We start from the raw sequence: 15,543 nt of genomic DNA on the forward strand, positions 1-15,543 counted from the left end.
TGCCAGTATACTGTGCCTGGAAAGTTTGTCTGCTATTTTTTCGACTGCCGGTAGAAAGAGAGGTACTGACACCTGCCTCATGGCGTGACCAGCCTATTGTTCAATGGTATGAAGGAGCAGGGTTTGTATCTTTCTCTCAAGCCTGACGTAGCTATGTCTGTTACTTTTAATGTGAACAACCAACTGCAAGACACTTAAGAGAAGGTCTGACCCATGCAACTTTATCTATAAACACCGTAAGAGCTGTGATTGGTCCGCTTGATAGCATAGCATATCCGGCAGATTCGCAGCCAGATTTGAATTGAGTTGAAGGAACAAAAACGGACGACATCTTTATTTTCTTCGTTGCCGTTCTTTATGTACAAGTCATTGCTCTTCAGAATCTATCAGTTCCAGCTCCAACACGATCCGCTGACTAACTTTCGTCATTGTTTAGGAAGTAAGCAGAGGCCAGAGAATTTGTAAATAAGCTGACAGGAAACCGGAAGACACTCAACGCTAGCATAGAAGCTCTAACGCCACTAGCGTTTCGGCTGTGTATTTGTAGCACGACTCACGCACAACTATGAATGCTCGGTCCCCGCACATCTACGGCATAAATGTATATATTATATCACCTCCTCAGAAAAAGTATCAAATGTTAGGGTTATAGCAGCTATGGACCTCTCTGTCAGTCTATATTTTCTGCACTTAATAAAAAGGCACTCCCTGGTCTGATATTAGCACAACTTGTAGCTGGCTCTGTGTTTCACCTGAAACTTACAACTACTCTTTGATTCCTTCAGCAGGAGCTACAATTGCACCTTAAAGCACGTGAGTCAATCCACTGAAGAGTCTGCACAGTTTCTGCTCTGTTAAAAGAGGATCCTCTTGTCTTGCTTAAATAATGCTGGAACCTTGCTGTAATAAAAAGATTATATAAGACAATATGACACTTGCCCCGTGTGAGGGTCGAACTCACGACCTTCAGATTATGAGACTGACGCGGTGCCTACTGCGCCAACGAGGCCTATTTTTCTACAAAAATGGACAAAAACCTTGGGTAAAACAAATAGAAATTTGAAAGACTACTTGTCCGTCACATAGCCATCGTACTAAAAGTCAGAAAATGTTGGTGACATGTTTGTAGTCTAGAACATTGATCTCCAGTACTTTGTCCAAATAGTCCACATGTTATTTACAGATCCATTGGGTCAGGACAAGTGTTTCTGTCAAACCTTTCAATAGTCCGGAAAAAAAGTTACCAGGTGATGACATATCCACGCTTGTAAAGTCATTTCTAAAAAATTGTAGCTAGTAGTGGAAGTATGTAGTCTATGTAAAACTCAAAATTCCTTCCTAGTTAACTTTGAGTATTTTACCACAATAACGATAGTCCTCTTGAGGAACAAACAACTCACACCTGGGGCAGGGTGGGGCTTAAAGCCTAGCTGGCCGCCACAAACAACATCCCCAATACGAAAGTGATTTAGACCTGACGGGCCCAGGCTTTTGATCCTATGAGATTCTTAGACATACCTTCATACCCATACCCTGTAAACAGAAAGCAGTGTGGTTACTTTATGTTGCTTATTGATGAACGGTTCTTACTTGCAGTTTGTGATCTCAATTTCAAGTCAAACTCGTTGCCACATAAAAGATTTAGATTTCAAAGGATAGAATGGAATACTTTACTATCTTTTCATTTTCTAGTACACAAAGACACTAATTCCAGAAGGAAATGACGACCATGAGTCTCAACCTAGGAGATACAAGTATTTTGGCCAAAGTTATTCTACTGCATTAGCCGGGAATCGAACCCGGGCCTCCCGCGTGGCAGGCGAGAATTCTACCACTGAACCACCAATGCATATATTTATGCAAATTTCACCTTCTTCGACGAGGTCCACTTAAGATGCCAGTATACTGTGCCTGGAAAGTTTGTCTGCTATTTTTTCGACTGCCGGTAGAAAGAGAGGTACTGACACCTGCCTCATGGCGTGACCAGCCTATTGTTCAATGGTATGAAGGAGCAGGGTTTGTATCTTTCTCTCAAGCCTGACGTAGCTATGTCTGTTACTTTTAATGTGAACAACCAACTTCAAGACACTTAAGAGAAGGTCTGACCCATGCAACTTTATCTATAAACACCGTAAGAGCTGTGATTGGTCCGCTTGATAGCATAGCATATCCGGCGGATTCGCAGCCAGATTTGAATTGAGTTGAAGGAACAAAAACGGACGACATCTTTATTTTCTTCGTTGCCGTTCTTTATGTACAAGTCATTGCTCTTCAGAATCTATCAGTTCCAGCTCCAACACGATCCGCTGACTAACTTTCGTCATTGTTTAGGAAGTAAGCAGAGGCCAGAGAATTTGTAAATAAGCTGACAGGAAACCGGAAGACACTCAACGCTAGCATAGAAGCTCTAACCCCACTAGCGTTTCGGCTGTGTATTTGTAGCACGACTCACGCACAACTATGAATGCTCGGTCCCCGCACATCTACGGCATAAATGTATATATTATATCACCTCCTCAGAAAAAGTATCAAATGTTAGGGTTATAGCAGCTATGGACCTCTCTGTCAGTCTATATTTTCTGCACTTAATAAAAAGGCACTCCCTGGTCTGATATTAGCACAACTTGTAGCTGGCTCTGTGTTTCACCTGAAACGTACAACTACTCTTTGATTCCTTCAGCAGGAGCTACAATTGCACCTTAAAGCATGTGAGTCAATCCACTGAAGAGTCTGCACAGTTTCTGCTCTGTTAAAAGAGGATCCTCTTGTCTTGCTTAAATAATGCTGGAACCTTGCTGTAATAAAAAGATTATATAAGACAATATGACACTTGCCCCGTGTGAGGGTCGAACTCACGACCTTCAGATTATGAGACTGACGCGCTGCCTACTGCGCCAACGAGGCCTATTTTTCTACAAAAATGGACAAAAACCTTGGGTAAAACAAATAGAAATTTGAAAGACTACTTGTCCGTCACATAGCCATCGTACTAAAAGTCAGAAAATGTTGGTGACATGTTTGTAGTCTAGAACATTGATCTCCAGTACTTTGTCCAAATAGTCCACATGTTATTTACAGATCCATTGGGTCAGGACAAGTGTTTCTGTCAAACCTTTCAATAGTCCGGAAAAAAAGTTACCAGGTGATGACATATCCACGCTTGTAAAGTCATTTCTAAAAAATTGTAGCTAGTAGTGAAAGTATGTAGTCTATGTAAAACTCAAAATTCCTTCCTAGTTAACTTTGAGTATTTTACCACAATAACGATAGTCCTCTTGAGGAACAAACAACTCACACCTGGGGCAGGGTGGGGCTTAAAGCCTAGCTGGCCGCCACAAACAACATCCCCAATACGAAAGTGATTTAGACCTGACGGGCCCAGGCTTTTGATCCTATGAGATTCTTAGACATACCTTCATACCCATACCCTGTAAACAGAAAGCAGTGTGGTTACTTTATGTTGCTTATTGATGAACGGTTCTTACTTGCAGTTTGTGATCTCAATTTCAAGTCAAACTCGTTGCCACATAAAAGATTTAGATTTCAAAGGATAGAATGGAATACTTTACTATCTTTTCATTTTCTAGTAGACAAAGACACTAATTCCAGAAGGAAATGACGACCATGAGTCTCAACCTGCGAGATACAAGTATTTTGGCCAAAGTTATTCTACTGCATTAGCCGGGAATCGAACCCGGGCCTCCCGCGTGGCAGGCGAGAATTCTACCACTGAACCACCAATGCATATATTTATGCAAATTTCACCTTCCTTCTTCTTCGACGAGGTCCACTTAAGGTGCCAGTATACTGTGCCTGGAAAGTTTGTCTGCTATTTTTTCGACTGCCGGTAGAAAGAGAGGTACTGACACCTGCCTCATGGCGTGACCAGCCTATTGTTCAATGGTATGAAGGAGCAGGGTTTGTATCTTTCTCTCAAGCCTGACGTAGCTATGTCTGTTACTTTTAATGTGAACAACCAACTTCAAGACACTTAAGAGAAGGTCTGACCCATGCAACTTTATCTATAAACACCGTAAGAGCTGTGATTGGTCCGCTTGATAGCATAGCATATCCGGCGGATTCGCAGCCAGATTTGAATTGAGTTGAAGGAACAAAAACGGACGACATCTTTATTTTCTTCGTTGCCGTTCTTTATGTACAAGTCATTGCTCTTCAGAATCTATCAGTTCCAGCTCCAACACGATCCGCTGACTAACTTTCGTCATTGTTTAGGAAGTAAGCAGAGGCCAGAGAATTTGTAAATAAGCTGACAGGAAACCGGAAGACACTCAACGCTAGCATAGAAGCTCTAACGCCACTAGCGTTTCGGCTGTGTATTTGTAGCACGACTCACGCACAACTATGAATGCTCGGTCCCCGCACATCTACGGCATAAATGTATATATTATATCACCTCCTCAGAAAAAGTATCAAATGTTAGGGTTATAGCAGCTATGGACCTCTCTGTCAGTCTATATTTTCTGCACTTAATAAAAAGGCACTCCCTGGTCTGATATTAACACAACTTGTAGCTGGCTCTGTGTTTCACCTGAAACGTACAACTACTCTTTGATTCCTTCAGCAGGAGCTACAATTGCACCTTAAAGCACGTGAGTCAATCCACTGAAGAGTCTGCACAGTTTCTGCTCTGTTAAAAGAGGATCCTCTTGTCTTGCTTAAATAATGCTGGAACCTTGCTGTAATAAAAAGATTATATAAGACAATATGACACTTGCCCCGTGTGAGGGTTGAACTCACGACCTTCAGATTATGAGACTGACGCGCTGCCTACTGCGCCAACGAGGCCTATTTTTCTACAAAAATGGACAAAAACCTTGGGTAAAACAAATAGAAATTTGAAAGACTACTTGTCCGTCACATAGCCATCGTACTAAAAGTCAGAAAATGTTGGTGACATGTTTGTAGTCTAGAACATTGATCTCCAGTACTTTGTCCAAATAGTCCACATGTTATTTACAGATCCATTGGGTCAGGACAAGTGTTTCTGTCAAACCTTTCAATAGTCCGGAAAAAAAGTTACCAGGTGATGACATATCCACGCTTGTAAAGTCATTTCTAAAAAATTGTAGCTAGTAGTGGAAGTATGTAGTCTATGTAAAACTCAAAATTCCTTCCTAGTTAACTTTGAGTATTTTACCACAATAACGATAGTCCTCTTGATGAACAACCAACTCACACCTGGGGAACGGTGGGGCTTAAAGCCTAGCTGGCCGCCACAAACAACATCCCCAATACGAAAGTGATTTAGACCTGACGGGCCCAGGCTTTTGATCCTATGAGATTCTTAGACATACCTTCATACCCATACCCTGTAAACAGAAAGCAGTGTGGTTACTTTATGTTGCTTATTGATGAACGGTTCTTACTTGCAGTTTGTGATCTCAATTTCAAGTCAAACTCGTTGCCACATAAAAGATTTAGATTTCAAAGGATAGAATGGAATACTTTACTATCTTTTCATTTTCTAGTACACAAAGACACTAATTCCAGAAGGAAATGACGACCATGAGTCTCAACCTAGGAGATACAAGTATTTTGGCCAAAGTTATTCTACTGCATTAGCCGGGAATCGAACCCGGGCCTCCCGCGTGGCAGGCGAGAATTCTACCACTGAACCACCAATGCATATATTTATGCAAATTTCACCTTCTTCGACGAGGTCCACTTAAGATGCCAGTATACTGTGCCTGGAAAGTTTGTCTGCTATTTTTTCGACTGCCGGTAGAAAGAGAGGTACTGACACCTGCCTCATGGCGTGACCAGCCTATTGTTCAATGGTATGAAGGAGCAGGGTTTGTATCTTTCTCTCAAGCCTGACGTAGCTATGTCTGTTACTTTTAATGTGAACAACCAACTGCAAGACACTTAAGAGAAGGTCTGACCCATGCAACTTTATCTATAAACACCGTAAGAGCTGTGATTGGTCCGCTTGATAGCATAGCATATCCGGCAGATTCGCAGCCAGATTTGAATTGAGTTGAAGGAACAAAAACGGACGACATCTTTATTTTCTTCGTTGCCGTTCTTTATGTACAAGTCATTGCTCTTCAGAATCTATCAGTTCCAGCTCCAACACGATCCGCTGACTAACTTTCGTCATTGTTTAGGAAGTAAGCAGAGGCCAGAGAATTTGTAAATAAGCTGACAGGAAACCGGAAGACACTCAACGCTAGCATAGAAGCTCTAACGCCACTAGCGTTTCGGCTGTGTATTTGTAGCACGACTCACGCACAACTATGAATGCTCGGTCCCCGCACATCTACGGCATAAATGTATATATTATATCACCTCCTCAGAAAAAGTATCAAATGTTAGGGTTATAGCAGCTATGGACCTCTCTGTCAGTCTATATTTTCTGCACTTAATAAAAAGGCACTCCCTGGTCTGATATTAGCACAACTTGTAGCTGGCTCTGTGTTTCACCTGAAACTTACAACTACTCTTTGATTCCTTCAGCAGGAGCTACAATTGCACCTTAAAGCACGTGAGTCAATCCACTGAAGAGTCTGCACAGTTTCTGCTCTGTTAAAAGAGGATCCTCTTGTCTTGCTTAAATAATGCTGGAACCTTGCTGTAATAAAAAGATTATATAAGACAATATGACACTTGCCCCGTGTGAGGGTCGAACTCACGACCTTCAGATTATGAGACTGACGCGCTGCCTACTGCGCCAACGAGGCCTATTTTTCTACAAAAATGGACAAAAACCTTGGGTAAAACAAATAGAAATTTGAAAGACTACTTGTCCGTCACATAGCCATCGTACTAAAAGTCAGAAAATGTTGGTGACATGTTTGTAGTCTAGAACATTGATCTCCAGTACTTTGTCCAAATAGTCCACATGTTATTTACAGATCCATTGGGTCAGGACAAGTGTTTCTGTCAAACCTTTCAATAGTCCGGAAAAAAAGTTACCAGGTGATGACATATCCACGCTTGTAAAGTCATTTCTAAAAAATTGTAGCTAGTAGTGGAAGTATGTAGTCTATGTAAAACTCAAAATTCCTTCCTAGTTAACTTTGAGTATTTTACCACAATAACGATAGTCCTCTTGAGGAACAAACAACTCACACCTGGGGCAGGGTGGGGCTTAAAGCCTAGCTGGCCGCCACAAACAACATCCCCAATACGAAAGTGATTTAGACCTGACGGGCCCAGGCTTTTGATCCTATGAGATTCTTAGACATACCTTCATACCCATACCCTGTAAACAGAAAGCAGTGTGGTTACTTTATGTTGCTTATTGATGAACGGTTCTTACTTGCAGTTTGTGATCTCAATTTCAAGTCAAACTCGTTGCCACATAAAAGATTTAGATTTCAAAGGATAGAATGGAATACTTTACTATCTTTTCATTTTCTAGTACACAAAGACACTAATTCCAGAAGGAAATGACGACCATGAGTCTCAACCTAGGAGATACAAGTATTTTGGCCAAAGTTATTCTACTGCATTAGCCGGGAATCGAACCCGGGCCTCCCGCGTGGCAGGCGAGAATTCTACCACTGAACCACCAATGCATATATTTATGCAAATTTCACCTTCTTCGACGAGGTCCACTTAAGATGCCAGTATACTGTGCCTGGAAAGTTTGTCTGCTATTTTTTCGACTGCCGGTAGAAAGAGAGGTACTGACACCTGCCTCATGGCGTGACCAGCCTATTGTTCAATGGTATGAAGGAGCAGGGTTTGTATCTTTCTCTCAAGCCTGACGTAGCTATGTCTGTTACTTTTAATGTGAACAACCAACTGCAAGACACTTAAGAGAAGGTCTGACCCATGCAACTTTATCTATAAACACCGTAAGAGCTGTGATTGGTCCGCTTGATAGCATAGCATATCCGGCAGATTCGCAGCCAGATTTGAATTGAGTTGAAGGAACAAAAACGGACGACATCTTTATTTTCTTCGTTGCCGTTCTTTATGTACAAGTCATTGCTCTTCAGAATCTATCAGTTCCAGCTCCAACACGATCCGCTGACTAACTTTCGTCATTGTTTAGGAAGTAAGCAGAGGCCAGAGAATTTGTAAATAAGCTGACAGGAAACCGGAAGACACTCAACGCTAGCATAGAAGCTCTAACGCCACTAGCGTTTCGGCTGTGTATTTGTAGCACGACTCACGCACAACTATGAATGCTCGGTCCCCGCACATCTACGGCATAAATGTATATATTATATCACCTCCTCAGAAAAAGTATCAAATGTTAGGGTTATAGCAGCTATGGACCTCTCTGTCAGTCTATATTTTCTGCACTTAATAAAAAGGCACTCCCTGGTCTGATATTAGCACAACTTGTAGCTGGCTCTGTGTTTCACCTGAAACTTACAACTACTCTTTGATTCCTTCAGCAGGAGCTACAATTGCACCTTAAAGCACGTGAGTCAATCCACTGAAGAGTCTGCACAGTTTCTGCTCTGTTAAAAGAGGATCCTCTTGTCTTGCTTAAATAATGCTGGAACCTTGCTGTAATAAAAAGATTATATAAGACAATATGACACTTGCCCCGTGTGAGGGTCGAACTCACGACCTTCAGATTATGAGACTGACGCGCTGCCTACTGCGCCAACGAGGCCTATTTTTCTACAAAAATGGACAAAAACCTTGGGTAAAACAAATTGAAATTTGAAAGACTACTTGTCCGTCACATAGCCATCGTACTAAAAGTCAGAAAATGTTGGTGACATGTTTGTAGTCTAGAACATTGATCTCCAGTACTTTGTCCAAATAGTCCACATGTTATTTACAGATCCATTGGGTCAGGACAAGTGTTTCTGTCAAACCTTTCAATAGTCCGGAAAAAAAGTTACCAGGTGATGACATATCCACGCTTGTAAAGTCATTTCTAAAAAATTGTAGCTAGTAGTGGAAGTATGTAGTCTATGTAAAACTCAAAATTCCTTCCTAGTTAACTTTGAGTATTTTACCACAATAACGATAGTCCTCTTGATGAACAAACAACTCACACCTGGGGAACGGTGGGGCTTAAAGCCTAGCTGGCCGCCACAAACAACATCCCCAATACGAAAGTGATTTAGACCTGACGGGCCCAGGCTTTTGATCCTATGAGATTCTTAGACATACCTTCATACCCATACCCTGTAAACAGAAAGCAGTGTGGTTACTTTATGTTGCTTATTGATGAACGGTTCTTACTTGCAGTTTGTGATCTCAATTTCAAGTCAAACTCGTTGCCACATAAAAGATTTAGATTTCAAAGGATAGAATGGAATACTTTACTATCTTTTCATTTTCTAGTACACAAAGACACTAATTCCAGAAGGAAATGACGACCATGAGTCTCAACCTAGGAGATACAAGTATTTTGGCCAAAGTTATTCTACTGCATTAGCCGGGAATCGAACCCGGGCCTCCCGCGTGGCAGGCGAGAATTCTACCACTGAACCACCAATGCATATATTTATGCAAATTTCACCTTCTTCGACGAGGTCCACTTAAGATGCCAGTATACTGTGCCTGGAAAGTTTGTCTGCTATTTTTTCGACTGCCGGTAGAAAGAGAGGTACTGACACCTGCCTCATGGCGTGACCAGCCTATTGTTCAATGGTATGAAGGAGCAGGGTTTGTATCTTTCTCTCAAGCCTGACGTAGCTATGTCTGTTACTTTTAATGTGAACAACCAACTGCAAGACACTTAAGAGAAGGTCTGACCCATGCAACTTTATCTATAAACACCGTAAGAGCTGTGATTGGTCCGCTTGATAGCATAGCATATCCGGCAGATTCGCAGCCAGATTTGAATTGAGTTGAAGGAACAAAAACGGACGACATCTTTATTTTCTTCGTTGCCGTTCTTTATGTACAAGTCATTGCTCTTCAGAATCTATCAGTTCCAGCTCCAACACGATCCGCTGACTAACTTTCGTCATTGTTTAGGAAGTAAGCAGAGGCCAGAGAATTTGTAAATAAGCTGACAGGAAACCGGAAGACACTCAACGCTAGCATAGAAGCTCTAACGCCACTAGCGTTTCGGCTGTGTATTTGTAGCACGACTCACGCACAACTATGAATGCTCGGTCCCCGCACATCTACGGCATAAATGTATATATTATATCACCTCCTCAGAAAAAGTATCAAATGTTAGGGTTATAGCAGCTATGGACCTCTCTGTCAGTCTATATTTTCTGCACTTAATAAAAAGGCACTCCCTGGTCTGATATTAGCACAACTTGTAGCTGGCTCTGTGTTTCACCTGAAACTTACAACTACTCTTTGATTCCTTCAGCAGGAGCTACAATTGCACCTTAAAGCACGTGAGTCAATCCACTGAAGAGTCTGCACAGTTTCTGCTCTGTTAAAAGAGGATCCTCTTGTCTTGCTTAAATAATGCTGGAACCTTGCTGTAATAAAAAGATTATATAAGACAATATGACACTTGCCCCGTGTGAGGGTCGAACTCACGACCTTCAGATTATGAGACTGACGCGCTGCCTACTGCGCCAACGAGGCCTATTTTTCTACAAAAATGGACAAAAACCTTGGGTAAAACAAATAGAAATTTGAAAGACTACTTGTCCGTCACATAGCCATCGTACTAAAAGTCAGAAAATGTTGGTGACATGTTTGTAGTCTAGAACATTGATCTCCAGTACTTTGTCCAAATAGTCCACATGTTATTTACAGATCCATTGGGTCAGGACAAGTGTTTCTGTCAAACCTTTCAATAGTCCGGAAAAAAAGTTACCAGGTGATGACATATCCACGCTTGTAAAGTCATTTCTAAAAAATTGTAGCTAGTAGTGGAAGTATGTAGTCTATGTAAAACTCAAAATTCCTTCCTAGTTAACTTTGAGTATTTTACCACAATAACGATAGTCCTCTTGAGGAACAAACAACTCACACCTGGGGCAGGGTGGGGCTTAAAGCCTAGCTGGCCGCCACAAACAACATCCCCAATACGAAAGTGATTTAGACCTGACGGGCCCAGGCTTTTGATCCTATGAGATTCTTAGACATACCTTCATACCCATACCCTGTAAACAGAAAGCAGTGTGGTTACTTTATGTTGCTTATTGATGAACGGTTCTTACTTGCAGTTTGTGATCTCAATTTCAAGTCAAACTCGTTGCCACATAAAAGATTTAGATTTCAAAGGATAGAATGGAATACTTTACTATCTTTTCATTTTCTAGTACACAAAGACACTAATTCCAGAAGGAAATGACGACCATGAGTCTCAACCTAGGAGATACAAGTATTTTGGCCAAAGTTATTCTACTGCATTAGCCGGGAATCGAACCCGGGCCTCCCGCGTGGCAGGCGAGAATTCTACCACTGAACCACCAATGCATATATTTATGCAAATTTCACCTTCTTCGACGAGGTCCACTTAAGATGCCAGTATACTGTGCCTGGAAAGTTTGTCTGCTATTTTTTCGACTGCCGGTAGAAAGAGAGGTACTGACACCTGCCTCATGGCGTGACCAGCCTATTGTTCAATGGTATGAAGGAGCAGGGTTTGTATCTTTCTCTCAAGCCTGACGTAGCTATGTCTGTTACTTTTAATGTGAACAACCAACTGCAAGACACTTAAGAGAAGGTCTGACCCATGCAACTTTATCTATAAACACCGTAAGAGCTGTGATTGGTCCGCTTGATAGCATAGCATATCCGGCAGATTCGCAGCCAGATTTGAATTGAGTTGAAGGAACAAAAACGGACGACATCTTTATTTTCTTCGTTGCCGTTCTTTATGTACAAGTCATTGCTCTTCAGAATCTATCAGTTCCAGCTCCAACACGATCCGCTGACTAACTTTCGTCATTGTTTAGGAAGTAAGCAGAGGCCAGAGAATTTGTAAATAAGCTGACAGGAAACCGGAAGACACTCAACGCTAGCATAGAAGCTCTAACGCCACTAGCGTTTCGGCTGTGTATTTGTAGCACGACTCACGCACAACTATGAATGCTCGGTCCCCGCACATCTACGGCATAAATGTATATATTATATCACCTCCTCAGAAAAAGTATCAAATGTTAGGGTTATAGCAGCTATGGACCTCTCTGTCAGTCTATATTTTCTGCACTTAATAAAAAGGCACTCCCTGGTCTGATATTAGCACAACTTGTAGCTGGCTCTGTGTTTCACCTGAAACTTACAACTACTCTTTGATTCCTTCAGCAGGAGCTACAATTGCACCTTAAAGCACGTGAGTCAATCCACTGAAGAGTCTGCACAGTTTCTGCTCTGTTAAAAGAGGATCCTCTTGTCTTGCTTAAATAATGCTGGAACCTTGCTGTAATAAAAAGATTATATAAGACAATATGACACTTGCCCCGTGTGAGGGTCGAACTCACGACCTTCAGATTATGAGACTGACGCGCTGCCTACTGCGCCAACGAGGCCTATTTTTCTACAAAAATGGACAAAAACCTTGGGTAAAACAAATTGAAATTTGAAAGACTACTTGTCCGTCACATAGCCATCGTACTAAAAGTCAGAAAATGTTGGTGACATGTTTGTAGTCTAGAACATTGATCTCCAGTACTTTGTCCAAATAGTCCACATGTTATTTACAGATCCATTGGGTCAGGACAAGTGTTTCTGTCAAACCTTTCAATAGTCCGGAAAAAAAGTTACCAGGTGATGACATATCCACGCTTGTAAAGTCATTTCTAAAAAATTGTAGCTAGTAGTGGAAGTATGTAGTCTATGTAAAACTCAAAATTCCTTCCTAGTTAACTTTGAGTATTTTACCACAATAACGATAGTCCTCTTGATGAACAAACAACTCACACCTGGGGAACGGTGGGGCTTAAAGCCTAGCTGGCCGCCACAAACAACATCCCCAATACGAAAGTGATTTAGACCTGACGGGCCCAGGCTTTTGATCCTATGAGATTCTTAGACATACCTTCATACCCATACCCTGTAAACAGAAAGCAGTGTGGTTACTTTATGTTGCTTATTGATGAACGGTTCTTACTTGCAGTTTGTGATCTCAATTTCAAGTCAAACTCGTTGCCACATAAAAGATTTAGATTTCAAAGGATAGAATGGAATACTTTACTATCTTTTCATTTTCTAGTACACAAAGACACTAATTCCAGAAGGAAATGACGACCATGAGTCTCAACCTAGGAGATACAAGTATTTTGGCCAAAGTTATTCTACTGCATTAGCCGGGAATCGAACCCGGGCCTCCCGCGTGGCAGGCGAGAATTCTACCACTGAACCACCAATGCATATATTTATGCAAATTTCACCTTCTTCGACGAGGTCCACTTAAGATGCCAGTATACTGTGCCTGGAAAGTTTGTCTGCTATTTTTTCGACTGCCGGTAGAAAGAGAGGTACTGACACCTGCCTCATGGCGTGACCAGCCTATTGTTCAATGGTATGAAGGAGCAGGGTTTGTATCTTTCTCTCAAGCCTGACGTAGCTATGTCTGTTACTTTTAATGTGAACAACCAACTTCAAGACACTTAAGAGAAGGTCTGACCCATGCAACTTTATCTATAAACACCGTAAGAGCTGTGATTGGTCCGCTTGATAGCATAGCATATCCGGCGGATTCGCAGCCAGATTTGAATTGAGTTGAAGGAACAAAAACGGACGACATCTTTATTTTCTTCGTTGCCGTTCTTTATGTACAAGTCATTGCTCTTCAGAATCTATCAGTTCCAGCTCCAACACGATCCGCTGACTAACTTTCGTCATTGTTTAGGAAGTAAGCAGAGGCCAGAGAATTTGTAAATAAGCTGACAGGAAACCGGAAGACACTCAACGCTAGCATAGAAGCTCTAACGCCACTAGCGTTTCGGCTGTGTATTTGTAGCACGACTCACGCACAACTATGAATGCTCGGTCCCCGCACATCTACGGCATAAATGTATATATTATATCACCTCCTCAGAAAAAGTATCAAATGTTAGGGTTATAGCAGCTATGGACCTCTCTGTCAGTCTATATTTTCTGCACTTAATAAAAAGGCACTCCCTGGTCTGATATTAGCACAACTTGTAGCTGGCTCTGTGTTTCACCTGAAACTTACAACTACTCTTTGATTCCTTCAGCAGGAGCTACAATTGCACCTTAAAGCACGTGAGTCAATCCACTGAAGAGTCTGCACAGTTTCTGCTCTGTTAAAAGAGGATCCTCTTGTCTTGCTTAAATAATGCTGGAACCTTGCTGTAATAAAAAGATTATATAAGACAATATGACACTTGCCCCGTGTGAGGGTCGAACTCACGACCTTCAGATTATGAGACTGACGCGGTGCCTACTGCGCCAACGAGGCCTATTTTTCTACAAAAATGGACAAAAACCTTGGGTAAAACAAATAGAAATTTGAAAGACTACTTGTCCGTCACATAGCCATCGTACTAAAAGTCAGAAAATGTTGGTGACATGTTTGTAGTCTAGAACATTGATCTCCAGTACTTTGTCCAAATAGTCCACATGTTATTTACAGATCCATTGGGTCAGGACAAGTGTTTCTGTCAAACCTTTCAATAGTCCGGAAAAAAAGTTACCAGGTGATGACATATCCACGCTTGTAAAGTCATTTCTAAAAAATTGTAGCTAGTAGTGGAAGTATGTAGTCTATGTAAAACTCAAAATTCCTTCCTAGTTAACTTTGAGTATTTTACCACAATAACGATAGTCCTCTTGAGGAACAAACAACTCACACCTGGGGCAGGGTGGGGCTTAAAGCCTAGCTGGCCGCCACAAACAACATCCCCAATACGAAAGTGATTTAGACCTGACGGGCCCAGGCTTTTGATCCTATGAGATTCTTAGACATACCTTCATACCCATACCCTGTAAACAGAAAGCAGTGTGGTTACTTTATGTTGCTTATTGATGAACGGTTCTTACTTGCAGTTTGTGATCTCAATTTCAAGTCAAACTCGTTGCCACATAAAAGATTTAGATTTCAAAGGATAGAATGGAATACTTTACTATCTTTTCATTTTCTAGTAGACAAAGACACTAATTCCAGAAGGAAATGACGACCATGAGTCTCAACCTGCGAGATACAAGTATTTTGGCCAAAGTTATTCTACTGCATTAGCCGGGAATCGAACCCGGGCCTCCCGCGTGGCAGGCGAGAATTCTACCACTGAACCACCAATGCATATATTTATGCAAATTTCACCTTCCTTCTTCTTCGACGAGGTCCACTTAAGGTGCCAGTATACTGTGCCTGGAAAGTTTGTCTGCTATTTTTTCGACTGCCGGTAGAAAGAGAGGTACTGACACCTGCCTCATGGCGTGACCAGCCTATTGTTCAATGGTATGAAGGAGCAGGGTTTGTATCTTTCTCTCAAGCCTGACGTAGCTATGTCTGTTACTTTTAATGTGAACAACCAACTGCAAGACACTTAAGAGAAGGTCTGACCCATGCAACTTTATCTATAAACACCGTAAGAGCTGTGATTGGTCCGCTTGATAGCATAGCATATCCGGCAGATTCGCAGCCAGATTTGAATTGAGTTGAAGGAACAAAAACGGACGACATCTTTATTTTCTTCGTTGCCGTTCTTTATGTACAAGTCA

General features: G+C 41.7%; 16 non-coding genes across 16 annotated transcripts; all 16 read right to left on the reverse strand.

Annotated features, from left to right (window-relative positions):
• Positions 1–936: 936 nt before the first annotated feature.
• trnam-cau (transfer RNA methionine (anticodon CAU)) lies at positions 937–1,009 on the reverse strand. The gene has a single exon. It is a non-coding gene; the product is annotated as a tRNA-Met (tRNA).
• Positions 1,010–1,778: 769 nt separating this feature from the next.
• Positions 1,779–1,849, reverse strand: trnag-gcc (transfer RNA glycine (anticodon GCC)). The gene has a single exon. It is a non-coding gene; the product is annotated as a tRNA-Gly (tRNA).
• A 982-nt stretch (positions 1,850–2,831) lies between these two features.
• trnam-cau (transfer RNA methionine (anticodon CAU)) lies at positions 2,832–2,904 on the reverse strand. Its single transcript has one exon. It is a non-coding gene; the product is annotated as a tRNA-Met (tRNA).
• A 769-nt stretch (positions 2,905–3,673) lies between these two features.
• On the reverse strand, positions 3,674–3,744 carry trnag-gcc (transfer RNA glycine (anticodon GCC)). Its single transcript has one exon. It is a non-coding gene; the product is annotated as a tRNA-Gly (tRNA).
• A 989-nt stretch (positions 3,745–4,733) lies between these two features.
• trnam-cau (transfer RNA methionine (anticodon CAU)) lies at positions 4,734–4,806 on the reverse strand. The gene has a single exon. It is a non-coding gene; the product is annotated as a tRNA-Met (tRNA).
• A 769-nt stretch (positions 4,807–5,575) lies between these two features.
• Positions 5,576–5,646, reverse strand: trnag-gcc (transfer RNA glycine (anticodon GCC)). Its single transcript has one exon. It is a non-coding gene; the product is annotated as a tRNA-Gly (tRNA).
• A 982-nt stretch (positions 5,647–6,628) lies between these two features.
• Positions 6,629–6,701, reverse strand: trnam-cau (transfer RNA methionine (anticodon CAU)). The gene has a single exon. It is a non-coding gene; the product is annotated as a tRNA-Met (tRNA).
• A 769-nt stretch (positions 6,702–7,470) lies between these two features.
• Positions 7,471–7,541, reverse strand: trnag-gcc (transfer RNA glycine (anticodon GCC)). Its single transcript has one exon. It is a non-coding gene; the product is annotated as a tRNA-Gly (tRNA).
• Positions 7,542–8,523: 982 nt separating this feature from the next.
• On the reverse strand, positions 8,524–8,596 carry trnam-cau (transfer RNA methionine (anticodon CAU)). Its single transcript has one exon. It is a non-coding gene; the product is annotated as a tRNA-Met (tRNA).
• Positions 8,597–9,365: 769 nt separating this feature from the next.
• Positions 9,366–9,436, reverse strand: trnag-gcc (transfer RNA glycine (anticodon GCC)). The gene has a single exon. It is a non-coding gene; the product is annotated as a tRNA-Gly (tRNA).
• A 982-nt stretch (positions 9,437–10,418) lies between these two features.
• Positions 10,419–10,491, reverse strand: trnam-cau (transfer RNA methionine (anticodon CAU)). Its single transcript has one exon. It is a non-coding gene; the product is annotated as a tRNA-Met (tRNA).
• Positions 10,492–11,260: 769 nt separating this feature from the next.
• Positions 11,261–11,331, reverse strand: trnag-gcc (transfer RNA glycine (anticodon GCC)). Its single transcript has one exon. It is a non-coding gene; the product is annotated as a tRNA-Gly (tRNA).
• Positions 11,332–12,313: 982 nt separating this feature from the next.
• trnam-cau (transfer RNA methionine (anticodon CAU)) lies at positions 12,314–12,386 on the reverse strand. Its single transcript has one exon. It is a non-coding gene; the product is annotated as a tRNA-Met (tRNA).
• Positions 12,387–13,155: 769 nt separating this feature from the next.
• Positions 13,156–13,226, reverse strand: trnag-gcc (transfer RNA glycine (anticodon GCC)). The gene has a single exon. It is a non-coding gene; the product is annotated as a tRNA-Gly (tRNA).
• Positions 13,227–14,208: 982 nt separating this feature from the next.
• trnam-cau (transfer RNA methionine (anticodon CAU)) lies at positions 14,209–14,281 on the reverse strand. Its single transcript has one exon. It is a non-coding gene; the product is annotated as a tRNA-Met (tRNA).
• Positions 14,282–15,050: 769 nt separating this feature from the next.
• trnag-gcc (transfer RNA glycine (anticodon GCC)) lies at positions 15,051–15,121 on the reverse strand. The gene has a single exon. It is a non-coding gene; the product is annotated as a tRNA-Gly (tRNA).
• Positions 15,122–15,543: the final 422 nt, after the last annotated feature.

The sequence above is a fragment of the Pleuronectes platessa genome, chromosome 16, assembly GCF_947347685.1.
Source record: "Pleuronectes platessa chromosome 16, fPlePla1.1, whole genome shotgun sequence".
NCBI classification, from domain to species: Eukaryota; Metazoa; Chordata; class Actinopteri; order Pleuronectiformes; family Pleuronectidae; genus Pleuronectes; species Pleuronectes platessa.